The sequence below is a fragment of the Arachis ipaensis genome, chromosome B8 (genome assembly GCF_059453495.1).
Source record: "Arachis ipaensis isolate K30076 ecotype BB chromosome B8, ASM5945349v1, whole genome shotgun sequence".
In the NCBI taxonomy this organism is placed as follows: domain Eukaryota; kingdom Viridiplantae; phylum Streptophyta; class Magnoliopsida; order Fabales; family Fabaceae; genus Arachis; species Arachis ipaensis.
Genome location: NC_142443.1, coordinates 110964976 through 110982004, shown reverse-complemented (window position 1 = coordinate 110982004; position 17029 = coordinate 110964976). Strand labels below are relative to the sequence as shown.

General features: G+C 40.0%; 1 non-coding gene across 1 annotated transcript; it reads left to right on the top strand.

Moving 5' to 3' along the window:
• The first annotated feature begins 9061 nt into the window (after positions 1 to 9061).
• On the top strand, positions 9062 to 9168 carry LOC148549258 (small nucleolar RNA R71). Its single transcript, XR_015897101.1, has one exon. It is a non-coding gene; the product is annotated as a small nucleolar RNA R71 (small nucleolar RNA).
• Positions 9169 to 17029: the final 7861 nt, after the last annotated feature.

Here is a 17029-nt window from a genome sequence, read left to right as displayed (position 1 = left end):
ATAGATTAAGGTGTGGAGCTCTGCTGTTCCTCAAAGATTAATGCAAAGTACTACTGTTTTTCTATTCAATTCAACTTATTCCGCTTATAAGATATTCATTCGCACTTCAACCTGAATGTGATGAACGTGACAATCATCATCATTCCCCCATGAACGCGTGCCTGACAACCACTTTCGTTCCACCTTAGATTGAATGAGTATCTCTTGGATCTCTTAATCAGAATCTTCGTGGTATAAGCTAGATTGATGGCGGCATTCATGAGAGTCCAGAAAGTCTAAACCTTGTCTGTGGTATTCCGAGTAAGACTCAAGGATTGAATGACTGTGACGAGCTTCAAACACGCGAGTGTTGGCCGTAGTGACAGACGCAAAAGGATAGTAAATCCTATTCCAGTATGATCGAGACCCTCCAGATGATTAGCCATGCAGTGACAGCGCATCGGACCATTTTCACAGAGAGGATAGGATGCAGCCATTGGCAAGGGTGATGCCTCCAGACGATTAGCCATGCAGTGACAGCGCATTGGACCATTTTCCAGAGAGGATTAAAAGTAGCCATTGACAACGGTGATGTCCTTACATAAAGCCAGCCATGGAAAGGAGTAAGACTGATTGGATGAAGACAGCAGGAAAGCAGAGGTTCAGAGGAACGAAAACATCTCTATACGCTTATCTGAAATTCTCACCAATGAATTACATAAGTGTTTCTATCCCTATTTTAAGTTTACTTATTATTAATTTCGAAAACTCCATAACTATTTGATATCCGCCTGACTGAGATTTACAAGGTGACCATAGCTTGCTTCATACCAACAATCTCCGTGGGATCGACCCTTACTCATGTAAGGTTTATTACTTGGACGACCCAGTGCACTTGCTGGTTAGTTGTATCGAAGTTGTGAATGAAAAATGATTTATTAAGACGTGCGTACAGAGTTTTTGGCGCCGTTGCCTGAGATCACAATTTCGTGCACCAGGGGGGAGGTCTCTAACAACTTTGGCAAGGTGATTTCCAGCTCCATTCCCTTGAGCTCTTCCTTGACAACTTCCACCTCTTTGCAAGCTTCTTCAATTTCAACCTCTTCCTCTTGGTAGCTTTCTTCCAATTCAATCTCTTCTTCATTACTTACCAAGGGCATGGGAGGTTGTGCTTCTTCTTCTTTAATCTCCATGTCAAGTCCAATAAGAGATGATTCAATTGTAGATAAGGATTCATCAATGATTGAATCCATCTCTTGATCAACCTCTTCAAAGTCTTCAACCATAGCATGCCTTGGAGGTTGTTGATGCACGGAAAACTTGTCTCATAACAAATTTCCTTCGGCAAGTGTACCGAATTTGTCGTCAAATAAAAACTCACAAAAGAGTGAGGTCGAATCCCACAGGGATTGATTGATCAAGCAACTTAATTAGAGTAATGTTCTAGTTGAGCGAGTCCAGAATTTGAGTTGAGAATTGTAGAAAATTAAATGGCGGGAAAGTAAATAACAGAAAAATAAATGCTAGAAATAAAAGAACTAAAAGTAAATGACTGAAAGTAAATTGCAGAATTGTAAATGGGAATGGGGGAATTGCTCATAAAAGTAAATGACAGAAATTAAAGAGAATGGGTAAGATCAGAAATGGGGAGTTCATTGGGCTCAGGAGATGTTGCATTCTCCGGATCAATTTCATTTTCATCTCTTCCTCAATTAATGCACTCATTGATCTCCTTGGCAATCTTAAGTGACCGAATTACAATTTCTTGTAATTCAATCTCTCAAATCTTGATCAATAACCAATTCCTTGGTCAATTGCTCATGAGAAGAGATAAAGTATGGTCACTAATTATACCACATGTATTTCCCAAATCAAGTGTTGAGAGGATTATAGTCACATATCCATCCAAACCCAATTTGGTCCAGCATGAGAAAGCATTTCTAGCTTGATCTCTTCATTCCTCTTTCAAGGTTCAGAAGAGATCCAAGTTTGAATAGCTTCTTTTCCAAGATAACTACCCAATTGGATGAAGATCGAAAGCTTTCAAGTAAAATCAAGAGAAAAGATAGAAGAAGAATAATGAAAACTAGTATTGATCCATCAAATTACAACAGAGCTCCCTAACCCAATGAAAGGGGTTTAGTTGTTCATAGCTCTGGAAAATGAAAACAAAGATGGAGAATACATGATGAAACTAGAAGTGCAGAGAAAGTAAAAATACAGAGAGTAGTTCTATGCCCAGAGGCTCCCTATAATTTCCAACCCACTAAAATAATTCAAAGCTACTCCTATATATACTACTCTTCTACTCTTCTAGTTGGCTCTTCAAGTCTTGGGTCTGGGCCTTTGGATCTTGAGTTTGAAGCAGTTATCTTCTTCATTGGGCTTGGCTTTACTTGCAGAGAAAAAATGTGAAGTGGGCAGAGACTTTAGCTCAGGACGTTAGTGGTGTTAACGTTCAGTGAAAATATGGGTTCGAGAACGTTAGTGACATTCAACTTTTTCACTAACATTCCTCACCCAAGTAAGAGCCACGTTAACCTCAACGTTAGTGGCACAAACATTGCCACTAACGTTGCCTCTTTGTCCTTCGCGCACGTTATTGGGACTCAACTTTCCCAATAATGTTGAGAAGCCTCCCCTTTCCATACGTTAGAGTCCACGTTAACTTAGTTAACGTAGCTCTTTTAACGTAGGCTTGCCAACCTTCGAGAACGTTAGTGACACTTAACATTGTCACTAACGTTCCAATGTGCCCCTTAGCTCTCACGTTAGAGTCCACGTTAACTAGGTTAACATGGCTCCTAACGTGGCTGTGCTAGCCATCTCTAACGTTAGTGACAAAGTTGAATGTCACTAACGTTGGCTCATCATCCCTCTCCTCACGTTAGCTTCCACGTTAACTAAGTTAACGTGGGAGTTAACGTGGCTCATTGTGGCTTGTGTTGGCTCCTTCCAACGTTAGTGACAATGTTTGGTGTCACTAACATTGTCAACAACCTTTCTTCTTCACGTTAACTTCCACGTTAACCTAACGTGGCTTCTTGGGGATAGTGTGTGTTCATCCCAATGTTAGTGACAATGTTTGGTGTCACTAACGTTGTCGACCACCTAGTTTCTTCACGTTAGCTTCCACGTTAACTAGGTTAACGTGGGAGTTAACGTGGCTTATTGTGACTTGGCCAACGTTAGTGGGAAAGTTGAATGACACTAACGTTGGCGTTCCCCTTTTCTTCTTAACGTTAGAGGCCACGTTAACTAAGTTAACGTGGCAACTAACGTGGCCACTTATGAGCTTGGTCCAACGTTAGTGATAATGTTAAGTGTCACTAACGTTGGCTCCATTTCCTTTCTTCTACGTTAGAGTTCACGTTAGCTTGGTTAACATGACTCTTAACGTGGGCAATGATGGCTTCGAGAGCGTTATTGGCAATGACTTTTCTCATTAACTTTGCAAGTTACTCCCATTCCACGTTAGTGTTAACGTTAGTGTAACTAACGTAGCTACTAATGTGGTTCTTCTTTGCTTCCTTTGTCCTGAAATCAAGCAATAAAGTGCATCAAAGTTCTAGTCCAAGTCATGGGAAATGTAACATCCAATTTGTCATTAAATTCATGTAAAATTCTCATGAAATCATGTAAAGTGCACAATGTATGCTTGAATCAAGATGTAAATGAATATCTACCCAAAACTAGCTTATTTCCTAAGAAAATGCATGAAACTACCCTAAAAACAGTAAAGAAAAGGTCAGTGAAACTGGCCAAAATGCCCTGGCATCACAACACCAAACTTAAAGCTTGCTTGTCCCTAAGCAAGTACTGGAACAAGAGAATGATGAATAGAATGCTAAGAGGAATGAGTCATTCTTGTGGAAGTCATGTCCCTGGTTTTATGGTGGTTTCATGCATAGCAACTTAGGTTCATTCCTGGCTTTCAGACCTTTATCATGTCCTAGAATACTCACTGTGATTGCATCCCATGAGACTTTTATTCATTGATCCTTTTATTGTCATTTCAGGGTTTATTTGTGTTCTTAAGCTAAGTGCTCTGTAAGGGGGCAACTCTTTAGAATAAGCTTTCAGCCAACACTCCCGAACCAGTTGGTTCAAGGTGCTAGGTGTTGAAGCACCCCTAAGGACTTACTTGCTCAAGTCTCTCCCCCATACATACACACCACAGGCATATCGTTTATTTATTTTCTTTTCTTGAGACCTTGGTGTCCAGCACCTCTTTGGGTTACTAAATGCTCTGTAGTGAGGGTTACTCTTGATAGTAGACTTTCAGCTGATAATCCCGAGTTAGTTAACCCAAGTTACCAAGTGATAAGGCACCCCTAAGAGCTTATTCATCCAAGTAGATCCCTCATACAGGAGCACCACAGACACATGCCTCAAGATTAAAACCATTGGTGCCTAGCCTTGTTGCTTACTCTTTTTCTTTTATTTTTCCACCTTTATTGTTCTTTTCCCTTTTTCTTATTAGGATCTTCTTATTTAGCTAGTCTCATGGGGTGTGTCTCAAGCATAGTATTCATGACAGATAGTTGTCCTCCCACTTTGTGGTTGAACCAACTTAGCTAACTTATGACTATACCATAAACTCATGAACCTACTCCATAGTATGAACTCCTCTCTGGTCTTTTGAAACACTCATTCTCTTTTTCATTTGATTCAAAGGGACAAGTATACAAGTAAGTAAAGAGAGGATGTAGTGACATAAAGACTAGTAAACATAGACCTTTTTCAACAAAAACTTAAAAGACAAAATTTAAAAAATTTAAACTAACATGGAAGCAAGTTCTATTTCATACAAGATCTTCCTTATTTAGAGCATAGAGAAAGATGGACCAAAGAAGGAACTCCACCACCTTTTACTCATGTGGTTGCCCATGCTCTCCTCCTTGCTTGTCCTCCTTGTGTCCCTCTTGATTGCTTGTACTCCCATTTCCTTTGCTTTTTCCAATCAGCTTCTTCCAGAAACCACCATCTTCCATCTTCTTCTTGAGTGTTTCCTTCTCCTATTTCACCTTCCTCTCTTCTTGTTCTACAAAATCTTTTTGGACCTCATCATATGTAGGGATGGCATAGTACAGATGATGCATATTACTAGACATGTAGTTCAACTTGGCTTGAGTGTTTATGTTGAACTCTTCCCTATGTAGTTGCTGTCCTTCATTAAGTACAGTGAATTCATTGAATGCTTTCATCTGAGCTATTTGCCGCTGATTGAGTTCCTGCAAATGCTTATCTTGATGTTCTTGCCTCTCAGTAACTTGGTGGATGGCTTGAGTGAGCTGGGAGTATTGTTCCTGTTGCTGCTCTATTTGTTGTTTCTGCCACTCTTCTTGTTGGCTCATCCAGTTGGACTGAAGGTTTAGTATTTGCTCTTGTCCTTCCATATGTCTCATCCCCAAATCTTTAATGGCTTTTAGAAGGTGATTCATGTTCAAGTCAGCTGGGTAAGGATGTTCTTCTTGTTGATATTCTTCCTGATGAGACTCCTCTTGGTGAGCTCCTTCTTTTGCTTTTAGTTTCCCTATTTGTGGCCTCCTTTGTTGCTGAGCAGGTGTAGTATAGACCATACGCTGGATTGTCATTAGCCTCCCAGGGTTCACCCAGTCCGGATTGCTATCCTCAAAGACCACCTTGGCCTTTTTGCATAATCTGAAAATGGTGCTGGGGTACCAAAGTCTGGCACCTGATTCAAGCTTCTCAGCTGAATCTTGAATTCCTTCAGCTATAAGTTCATGCACATTGATTTCTCCACCTTGTACTAGGCAATGTACCATAGTTGCTAGATTAATATTGACCTCTGAATTATTTGCAGTGGGGAGGATAGGCCTCCTCACAAGTTCAAACCACCCCTTGGCTTCCGGGCTAAGGTCTCCCCTTTTGATGAACCGGGGTCTCCCATCTCCATACCTCTCCCAGTCAGCTGCTATAACATAGATGTCAATCACGATCTCAGTGAGCTCATCATTGTCTTGGCTTTTACTTATCCTTGCATGATAACTGGGCTCATCAAAATGCGGTGATTTCAGGTGAAGAGCTCTTGTTATAGCGTTTGGGCTGAAGTCCACCTCCTTTCCTCTTACGTAACTTTTAAAGGTTGGGGCCCTGGTTTTGTCTTTTCTCACCACATTTGCGTAGAACTCTTTGATGAGGTTTCCATTGATCTTTCCCTCTGGATTAGTGAGCCTTTGCCACCCTCTTTTTTCAATTTTCTCCCGAATCTGTGGGCATTCGTCTTCATTGAATTGGAAGGTTAACTCGGACAATATCTTTTTGAGCTTGATCCGCTCAAATTCTCATTCATGGAAGGCAGTTTTGAATCTCTTCTCATCGAAAGGAATGCTCTCCATTGGTTCCTTCCTTTTTTGCCACTTGGAGCTTGATGATGCCATGAATTTAAGTTGCTGTGTGAGGGGATTTGAAGGTAAGGATGGATGAAGAATTTGGTTGGTTAGGATGGGGTGTGATGAATAGGTTTTGGACGCCGAAAGTGTGGAGTATGGAGAGTGGGAATTTGAGTGTGAGGGGTAAGTGTGCACTAGGACTCACTTATATAGGGAGATTGTGAGTGAATGGAGGGTGTGGATTGATGGAATGGTTGCTTGATGGACGGTTGGGGTTGTGCATGGAGAAAGGACAAGGATCATCATTTAGTGAGGGTTATTGGTTCGGTCTTCAAGAGTTTCCTTTCTTCAATGTTGCATGGCAACATTTTCCAATGCATTCCTTCTTGAGACAAGTGTGTAGTTTCTCTTCATGAAGTGGCCGAACTTTTCTCCTTTAATTATCCAATCAATCTCCTTCAATGCTCCTCTCCTTTTCCCTATAAAGATCAAATAAGAAAAGTAAGAATTAATATCATAAAAAATCAATTTAAATTTTACGGCTAGAATAATAAAGGAAAGAAAAGATTAGATTGTTTATTCATGAACTCCAACTAACTAACTAACTGTGTATCCTTATATGCACATTGGTGGCACCATGGGGTGACACCAAACTTAGTTTGGAGCACTGTGATGAAAAGTTCTGTTCAAAGCTCCAAGACTAGCATGCTTTCAGTTGCATTCATGCTTTCTTGGCACGCTTTGAACACCAAACTTATTCTTCACTATATAATGCAATATAAGGATTTCACCAAGTGTTTGTCAAGTTTAGGTTGGAATTCATGAATATTGACTTATTCACTAGTAAAAGCTAATAAAACATGGGTTGCCTCCCATGAAGCGCTTCTTTAGCGTCACTAGCTTGACATTTCTCCTTCATCAGGGAGGTTGATAATGCTTCAAGTCCTCCCCTCTTGCCTTAGACTTATATCCATTGGTTGTGTCAATGATCTCTACATGTTCCAAGGAGAGAACTCTGTTGATAGTAAAGACCTTAGGTAACTGAGATGGTACAGTGGGGAGATTAGGGGAAATATCTGGGAAGTAAGCTGAGATCAGTTTATCTCCTGGAGAGAAGTCTTCTGTAGGGATCTTCTTGTTCCTCCACCGCCTTGGTACCTTCTTCTTTGTCCCCTTTGATGTTGCCTTGCTCTTGGTGACTTCTTCTTCTAAGGGAATTTCGTTGTTGTCTTCACATGTCTCTAGTGGTTTAGGTTCCTCCAGCTTTTCCTTGAGTTGTGACAACTGCTTATTTCCTTGTTCATCAACCAAGGGCTTTCCCAGATGGGCTGGTTGTGCTTCAGTGCTTGCTTCCTCTGTCAGCATCTCATTATGATCTTTGCTTGGTTCTTTGTTTTCTTGGTCTGCTTCTTGTGAGTGTTTGAAGACATTAAAACTGAGTCGTTCATCATGGATCCTCAATATTAGCTCCCCTCGCTCCACATCTATGAGTGCTCTGGCTGTAGCTAAGAATGGTCTTCCCAATATGATTGGGTGCGTGTGACTCTCTTCCATGTCCAAGATGACAAAGTCTGTGGGAAGAAAGTATTTCCCAACCTTTAACAACACATTTTCCACCACACCTATTGCTTATTTTTGAGTTTTGTCAGCCAGCCTGATGACTACATCTGTGGGAAATATCTCATTGATCTGCAGCCTCTTCACCAGGGATAAGGGCATTAAGTTGATGCTTACTCCCAAATCGCAGAGTGCTTTCTGGTTCTTGATGATCTTTTTCCTTCTTCTCTACTGAGGTATCTTTAGGTTATTCTGACAGCTTGCTTGGCTTGTCCTCAGTCTCCTTATCACTTATAGTGACCATCTTGCAATCTTCCCATCTTACTTTCTTTGTTTCACCTCTCGGATTCTTCTCTGTGTCACTTGGGAATCCATCTGTGGGTTTGGGAATTTGTTCAGAGAGATACCCCACTTGAGATTCCAACCTCTTGATTGTGTCTCCCTGGTTCTTGAAACTAGCTCGCACTTCCTCCTTGAACACCTTGTTGTCTTGAATCTCCTTGCCTATGCCTTCAAGTAGGTTCTCAATCCTTGAGAGTCTGTCATCAAATGATTGTAGATTGTAATTAGAGGTGGAAGGATGAGGTAAGTTATTTTGGTTTTGATGTGGATGTGGAGAGGTGTTGTTATTGGGGTGTTGATATGGTCTAGATGTGAAGTGTTGGTGGCTTGCATTGTTGGGATTTGGGCGTCTTTGATCAAGGCTTTGGTCTTGTTGATTTCCCCACCCAAAGTTTGGGTGATTCCTCCATCCAGGGTTGTAGGTCTTGGAGTATGGATCATGGTTTTGCCTAGGTGAATTTCCAATGTAGTTGACTTGCTCCTGACTTCCCTCTACTTCTTCATTCACTCCTTCTTGGGTTGTTGATGAAGTGGAGATTGCTGCTACTTGGTTTCTCTCCATCTTCTTGGTGAGGTCAGCCAGCTGCTAGGTAATGAGCTTGTTTTGGGCCAGCAGAGCATCTACATTGTTTAGCTCTATCACTCCTCTCGTGTTCCCTCTTTCGGAAGCATAGAAGTAGTCATTCTCTGCTACAGTTTCAATGACATCTATGGCTTCCTCAATGGTCTTTTTCTTGTTCAAAGATCCTCCGGATGAATGGTCTACTGCCTTCTTTGACTCATAGGAGAGCCCTTCATAGAAAATGTGCAGCTGCACCCATCCATTGAACATATCTGGTGGACACCTCCTTGTTAGGTCCTTAAACCTCTCCCATGCTTCATACAGAGTCTCACCATCTTGTTGCCTAAAAGTTTGGACCTCAGCTCTCAGCCTATTGATTCGTTGAGGGGGGTAAAATCTTGCTAAAAATTTGTTTCCCACATCTTCCCAAGTTGTCAAGTTCTCCTTTGGGAAAGACTCCAGCCACTTGGCTGCCTTATCCTTGAGTGAGAATGGAAATAAGAGCAGTCTATAGGCGTCAAGATGAACACCATTAGACTTCACTGTGTCACATATTCTCAGGAAGGTGGTTAGATGTTGATTGGGGTCTTCTTGGACACTTCCTCCGAACGAACAGTTGTTCTGAACAAGGGTGATGAGCTGTGGTTTTAGTTCAAAATTGCTGGCATGGATGGTTGGCTTTTGAATGCTACTTCCACAGTTTCCTGGGTTTGGATTGATGTAAGAGCCTAAAACTCTTCTATCCTCCCTAGCATGATTTGCTCGTCCTCTTCTGCCATGGTTGTGAGCTTCTTCTTCACGATAGTTTTCCATGTTTTCTTCCATGTTTGGTTCAAAGTATTCCTCAAAGTGTTCCTCCTCTTCTTCAGCACCAACTACACATTTTTCTCTTACCTCCCTCCTTAGTCTAAGGAAGGTTCTCTCAGGTTCAAAATCAAAGGAAGTTGAAGCTCCGCTTCTTCTCCCTGTCATACAACCAACAAGTACAAGCAAAGAGAATAGGTGCAGAAAGTATATCCGTCAGAATTACTGTTAGTGTGAGTGATGCAATATATCAAACAGTTAGTGGGTTAGTGAAATGAATGGTAAATAACAAAGAAAAAGTAGGGGGAAGGGAAGAAATTAACTAAAACAGAAAGTAAATGACTCAAACAGAAAATTAAATCAAACAAAAAATAAAATGCTCAATCTAGTGATCCTCCAATTTAATCATTGTTGATGCACAATCAATCCTCGGCAACGGCACCATAAACTTGATGCATGGAAAACTTGTCTCATAACAAATTTCCTTCGGCAAGTGTACCGAATTTGTCGTCAAGTAAAAACTCACAAAAGAGTGAGGTCGAATCCCACAGGGATTGATTGATCAAGCAATTTTAATTAGAGGAATGTTCTAGTTGAGCGAGTCCAGAATTTGAGTTGAGAATTGAAGAAAATTAAATGGCGGGAAAGTAACTAACAGAAAAATAAATGCTAGAAATAAAAGAACTGAAAGTAAATGACTGAAAGTAAATTGCAGAATTGTAAATGGGAATGGGGGAATTGCTCATAAAAGTAAATGACAGAAATTAAAGAGAATGGGTAAGATCAGAAATGGGGAGTTCATTGGGCTCAGGAGATGTTGCATTCTCCGGATCAATTTCATTTTCATCTCTTCCTCAATCAATGCACTCATTGATCTCCTTGGCAATCTTAAGTGATCGAAATATAATTTCTTGTAATTCAATCTCTCAAATCTTGATCAATAGCCAATTCCTTGGTCAATTGCTCATGAGAAGAGATAAAGTATGGTCACTGATTATACCACATGCATTTTCCAAATCAAGTGTTGAGAGGATTATAGTCACATATCCATCCAAACCCAATTTGGTCCAGCATGAGAAAGCATTTCTAGCTTGATCTCTTCATTCCTCTTTCAAGATTCAGAAGAGATCCAAGTTTGAATAGCTTCTTTTCCAAGATAACTACCCAATTGGATGAAGATTGAAAGCTTTCAAGTAAAATCAAGAGAAAAGATAGAAGAAGAATAATGAAAAGTAGTATTGATCCATCAAATTACAACAGAGCTCCCTAACCCAATGAAAGGGGTTTAGTTGTTCATAGCTCTGGAAAATGAAAACAAAGATGGAGAATACATGATGAAACTAGAAGTGCAGAGAAAGTAAAAATACAGAGAGTAGTTATATGCCCAGAGGCTCCCTATAATTTCCAACCCCCTAAAATAATTCAAAGCTACTCCTATATATACTACTCTTCTACTCTTCTAGTTGGCTCTTCAAGTCTTGGGTCTGGGCCTTTGGATCTTGAGTTTGAAGCAGTTATCTTCTTCATTGGGCTTGGCTTTACTTGTAGAGAGAAAGTGTGAAGTGGGCAGAGACTTTAGCTCAGGACGTTAGTGGTGTTAACGTTCAGTGAAAATATGGGTTCGAGAACGTTAGTGACATTCAAATTTTTCACTAACGTTCCTCACCCAAGTAAGAGCCACGTTAACCTCAACGTTAGTGGCACAAACGTTGCCACTAGCGTTGCCTCTTTGTCCTTCACGCACGTTATTGGGACTCAACTTTCCCAATAACGTTGAGAAGCCTCCTCTTTCCCTACGTTAGAATCCACGTTAACTTAGTTAACGTGGCTCTTTTAACGTAGGCTTGCCAACCTTCGAGAACGTTAGTGATACTTAACATTGTCACTAACGTTCCAATGTGCCCCTTAGCTCTCACGTTAGAGTCCACGTTAACTAGGTTAACGTGGCTCCTAACGTGGCTGTGCTAGCCATCTCCAACGTTAGTGACAAAGTTGAATGTCACTAACATTAGCTCATCATCCCTCTCCTCACGTTAGCTTCCACGTTAACTAAGTTAACGTGGGAGTTAACGTGGCTCATTGTGGCTTGTGTTGGCTCCTTCCAACGTTAGTGACAATGTTTGGTGTCACTAACGTTTTCGACAACCTTTCTTCTTCACGTTAACTAGGTTAACGTGGGAGTTAACGTGGCTTCTTGGGGATAGTGTGTGTTCATCCCAACGTTAGTGACAATGTTTGGTGTCACTAACGTTGTCGACCACCTAGTTTCTTCACGTTAGCTTCCACGTTAACTAGGTTAACATGGGAGTTAACGTGGCTTCTTATGACTTGGCCAACGTTAGTGGGAAAGTTGAATGACACTAACGTTGGCGTTCCCCTTTTCTTCTTAACGTTAGAGGCCACGTTAACTAAGTTAACGTGGCAACTAACGTGGCCACTTATGAGCTTGGTCCAACGTTAGTGATAATGTTAAGTGTCACTAACGTTGGCTCCATTTCCTTTCTTCCACGTTAGAGTTCACGTTAGCTTGGTTAACGTGACTCTTAACGTGGGCAATGATGGCTTCGAGAGCGTTATTGGCAATGACTTTTCTCATTAACTTTGCAAGTTACTCCCATTCCACGTTAGTGTTAACGTTAGTGTAACTAACGTAGCTACTAATGTGGTTCTTCTTTGCTTTCTTTGTCCTGAAATCAAGCAATAAAGTACATCAAAGTTCTAGTCCAAGTCATGGGAAATGCAACATCTAATTTGTCATTAAATTCATGCAAAATCCTCATGAAATCATGTAAAGTGCACAATGTATGCTTGAATCAAGATGTAAATGAATATCTACCCAAAACTAGCTTATTTCCTAAGAAAATGCATGAAACTACCCTAAAAACAGTAAAGAAAAGGTCAGTGAAACTGGCCAAAATGCCCTGGCATCAGTTGTACACCCTCCTCAATATCAAATTCAAACGTCTTGGATGGAGGCTCTATGACTTGAGTTTCCGATGGAGGTTCTGCATCTCCCAAGTCTTTAACCACTTCCTCTTCTTCTATAATTTCGGCTTCCTCCACTTGTTCCAGTACAAAGTCATGCTCCTCATTATCCACCGGAGTTTCTAGTGTCTCCTTCATGCTACGTTCTTCATTAGATTCTCCATATGAAGCCATGGGGGTTCCTTGAGTGTCCAAACGTTAGGGAGCGAATCGATTTATCACTCGCTCCAATTGATGAAGGGTTGCATGAAATTGGTCCACTGTTTCCTTGAGATGATCCCTTGACTCCTGTTCCTCTTGGACAATACGATTAGGATCATAAGGCTCTTGGATTGATGGATATGGACATGATGGGTATAGAGGTGGTGGTTCTTGGGAGTAATTGGGTTGGAAGTGGGGTGGCTCTATGTATGGCTCATATGGTTCATAGGGTGGTTGGTATGGTGGATAAGGGTTAGGGTCATATGGTGGTGTTTGGTAGCAGGGGGCTTGTGAGTATGGTAGTTCAAAGCTATGTTGAGGAGGGGGTTCGTAAGTATTTTGTGGTGGGTGTTGATTTTCATGAAGAGGTCCACCACAACCATTGTCTTGGTAAGCATCATAGAATGGTTGTTGATAGTGCCTTGGAGGTGGTTGTTGCCAAGTGGGTTGATCAAATCCTTGTGGCTCCTCCCATCTCTGATTGTCCCATCCTTGATCCAAGCTTTCATTGTAATCTCCTCTTCTTATAACATGATTGTAACCAAACTCATAGCCAAAGGGGTGAGAATTTATAGTAGTAAGAGAAATAAAAACTAATAAAAATTTATGAAAATAAACTCCTAAAACTAGAAACACTAACAAAGAAACAAAAAAGCAAAATTATTTACAATAACCAATAATAAGGCACATGTTTGCAATTCCCCGGCAACGGCGCCATTTTGATGAACGGATTTTTTGCTAGTAAAGAATTCACAATAAATCCTTGTTGCTAGTATAGTTTCTAAACCAACAAAGAATCCTTTCATACAAAAATTTGGTTGTCACTAAAGCAAACCCAATAAAATAATAACCAAAGTATTTAAACCTCGGGTCATCTCTCAAGGAATTTCAGGGAGGTGTAGTTATTATTGGTTATGAGATAGTATATTTTGGGGGTTTTGAATAAGGAACAAAAAAAGTAAATTGCAAGAAATTAAATTAATAACTAAGAAAAATTCTTGGCAAGGTATGAAAATTAGACGTCCTATCCTAGTTATCCTTATCAATTATGATGAGAATTGTTCATTGCTCCCACTTAGTTAACCTCTAACTATAAAGGAAAGTCAAGTGGATGAATCAATTTGATTCGTCAAGTCCTAGTCAACTCCTAAAGAAAGACTAGCTTAGAGGGATCCAAATCAACCAGCAAATTTCAATTATCAATCAACAAAGGAGTTTGATAACTCAAGCGTCTCCAATTACTCAACCAAAGCTAAGAATGTAAAAAGCTTAATTAAAATCATAAACATAAAATACCTCAAATTGCATTAAATAAAGAAATCAAAGAGTTCATAAACCAAATTGGGAAAATAAATAAACTAGAATGCTAGAATAAATAAAAGTAGAAGAGAAACTAAATTCAAGGAACGTTGAACCTGGAATTGAGAAGAAATAAACCTAAAACTAAAAGAAATCCTAAAACCTAGAGAGAGGAGAGAGCATCTCTCTCTAAAAACTACATCTAAACCTAAAATTTATGTGAATGGATGAATGATTCAATGTGTATTGAGTCTCTGCTTGTCCCCTGGCTTTAGTTTGCGTTTCTGGGCCGAAAACTGGATCCAAACTCAGCCCAAAATTGCCCCCAGCATTTTTTGCGATTTCTACACATAGCGCATGTCACGCGTATGCATTAGTCACGCGTACGCGTCGATGGTCATCTTTGCGTGTCACACGTACACGTCAGGTACGCGCACGCATCACCATGGAAAGCTCCAAATCACGCGCACGCGTGAGCCATGTGTGCGCGTCGCTCCTCGCTGGTTGTCTCCTTTATTTCTTGTACTCCTTCCATTTTTCCAAGCTTCCTTCCCATCCTCTAAGCCATTCCTGCCCTATATAGCCTTAAAATAATTAACGCACGGATCACGGCATCAAATGGTATAAAGGGAAATTAAAATATACAATTTAAAGGCTTAAGAAGCAAGTTTTTAACCATAGAACAAAATTGGGAAGGAATTGTAAAATCATGCAAATCATATGAATAAGTGATTAAAGAGTTGATAAAAATCACTCAAATTAGTACAAGATAAACCACAAAATAGTGGGTTATCAATCTATGCGTGGGAACTCCTGTCCCACCCACCTTCTTTTCTTCTCTTCTTTCCATTTCTTCTCTTCTCTTCTCATATTTCCTTCCTTCGATCATCATCCACCACTACCATGCACCATCTAACACCATCTCTATATGTTAATTAGTTAGTTAGTTGGCTTAATTTTTGTTATAGGTGACAGGTGTTGGATGATTGATTTGTTTGCTGTTTATTGCTGCTGATTACTGACTTGATGCTATTTTAGCATAATCGTTGTTGATATTCATTGTTGGATTTATTTATTGAGGATATATTTTGTTGCTTGGTATTACTCTGTTCATGCTCAATTTTGTGCATACCAAGTACTTATTACATTGCCTTCAAAGAACTTTTAATCTTTTAAATTGCATGTTGTAGTTAGCCATCATGTAATTGGAATTCACTATCTATTGTTAGGCAATTGTGTATTATCAGTGCATTTTTTTTAGTTGATGCTTGTTTATGATTAATCTTTATTTACGTCACCTATTTCTTCCATTGAGATTTTGGAATTGTAAAATTGGACCGTACGCTTACCTAGTGACATATTTTTTAGCCTTCTAAGCTTTGTGGACTATTCTTGTTATGTGATTGATTTTAATTTCTATCTTTTTTTTCCTAAGTTCTATAGTACCAATGTCTTCCACTTTTATGTCAATTAGGTATTGCAAATAAAATTCAAAGTGTATCATTGATTGATATGTAAGTTTCATATTTCATTTTGTTCATTAAAGTTACCTTGCACATCAATCTATGTCCATACCTTATCCATTTCACAATTGCTCATTTATTGCTTGAATGCTTTTATGCTTCTTTATTGCTTGTTTGGTTGTCTTAACCTACAAGTTTTCTTTGAAGTATCTCAAGCACACTAGAATGAGTGAAATGCTTACTTCTTTTTTGTGTAATTGTGACATAGATCTCTATACTAGTGTGTGTTCTAAACAGCATGCAACTTAGAACCCACACACTATTTTTCTTCAATGTCACACTAATTCACTCACTTCATTCTAGTGATTGTTACCTCATTCCAACAATTTACTCTTCCTTACTTTTGCATTTTCTCATCCTACTGTGCTATTTTCTATCTTTCATGGGTGAGTCATCATAAGCAAAAACAGAAGCAGGAGAAAGAACACGCAGTAGCCAGTTGATCCACCAGCTGAAGGTGGCAATCCGTATAGTCGCCGTACTCCCTTGCTTATCTCTGAATGCACTGAGGACGGTGCAAACTTTTAAGTGTGGGGAGGTCGTCCGACCGAATCTGCTATTTTTTGGTGACAAATTTCTAATCCTAACAATTTCACATGTTATTGTCTTCTAGTATTAGGTCTTTTAGAAAATTTAGTTGTATTTTCTTGGGTTGCATATATAATATGCTTGTCAAAATAATGAAATTTTCGAAGGATTTTATCTATAGGGCACCCCAATTGATTTGAATTAAAAAAAATTTTCATTGAACTTGCTTGAATTATATATATTGTGGAACATGTTTTGAGCTAAGAACACATAAGCATGTGAGTTTTGAGCCTAATTGTGTGGTTACATTGATAAACCACTATTTTATGGTTTATATTGTGTTTAATTGTGTGGTTTTATCATGATCCTGACCCACTTATTCATTAAAAAAGCATGCATTTATATTTCCTTCCTGAAATTATTACATGATTGAAAACTGCTTCCTAGAGACTTTTAATTATGCATTTTACTTCTCCTTTATTCCATTCGATGCCGTGATCTGTGTGTTAAGCGTTTCAGGCTTTATAGGGCAAGAATGAGTTGGAGATTGGAAAGGAAGTTAGCAAAAATGGAAGGAACACAAGAAATTGAGGAGATGACCAGCGAGAAGTGACGCGGCCGCATGGACGACGCGACCGTGCGGAGAAGATCAAATCGCAGTGACGCGGCCGCATGGATGACGCGACCGCATGGAATGGAAAAGAACAAGCGACGCGGAGGCGTGGACGACGCGCCCGCATGGTGAAGCGAAACGCGAATGACGCGTCCGCATGAGCGACGCGATCGCGTGGCTGCGCGATCTGCATAATTTGCAGAATCGCTGGGGGCAATTTTGGACCCTATTTTGACCCAATTTTCGGCCCAGAACAGCAGACTAGAGCCAGAGAACATGC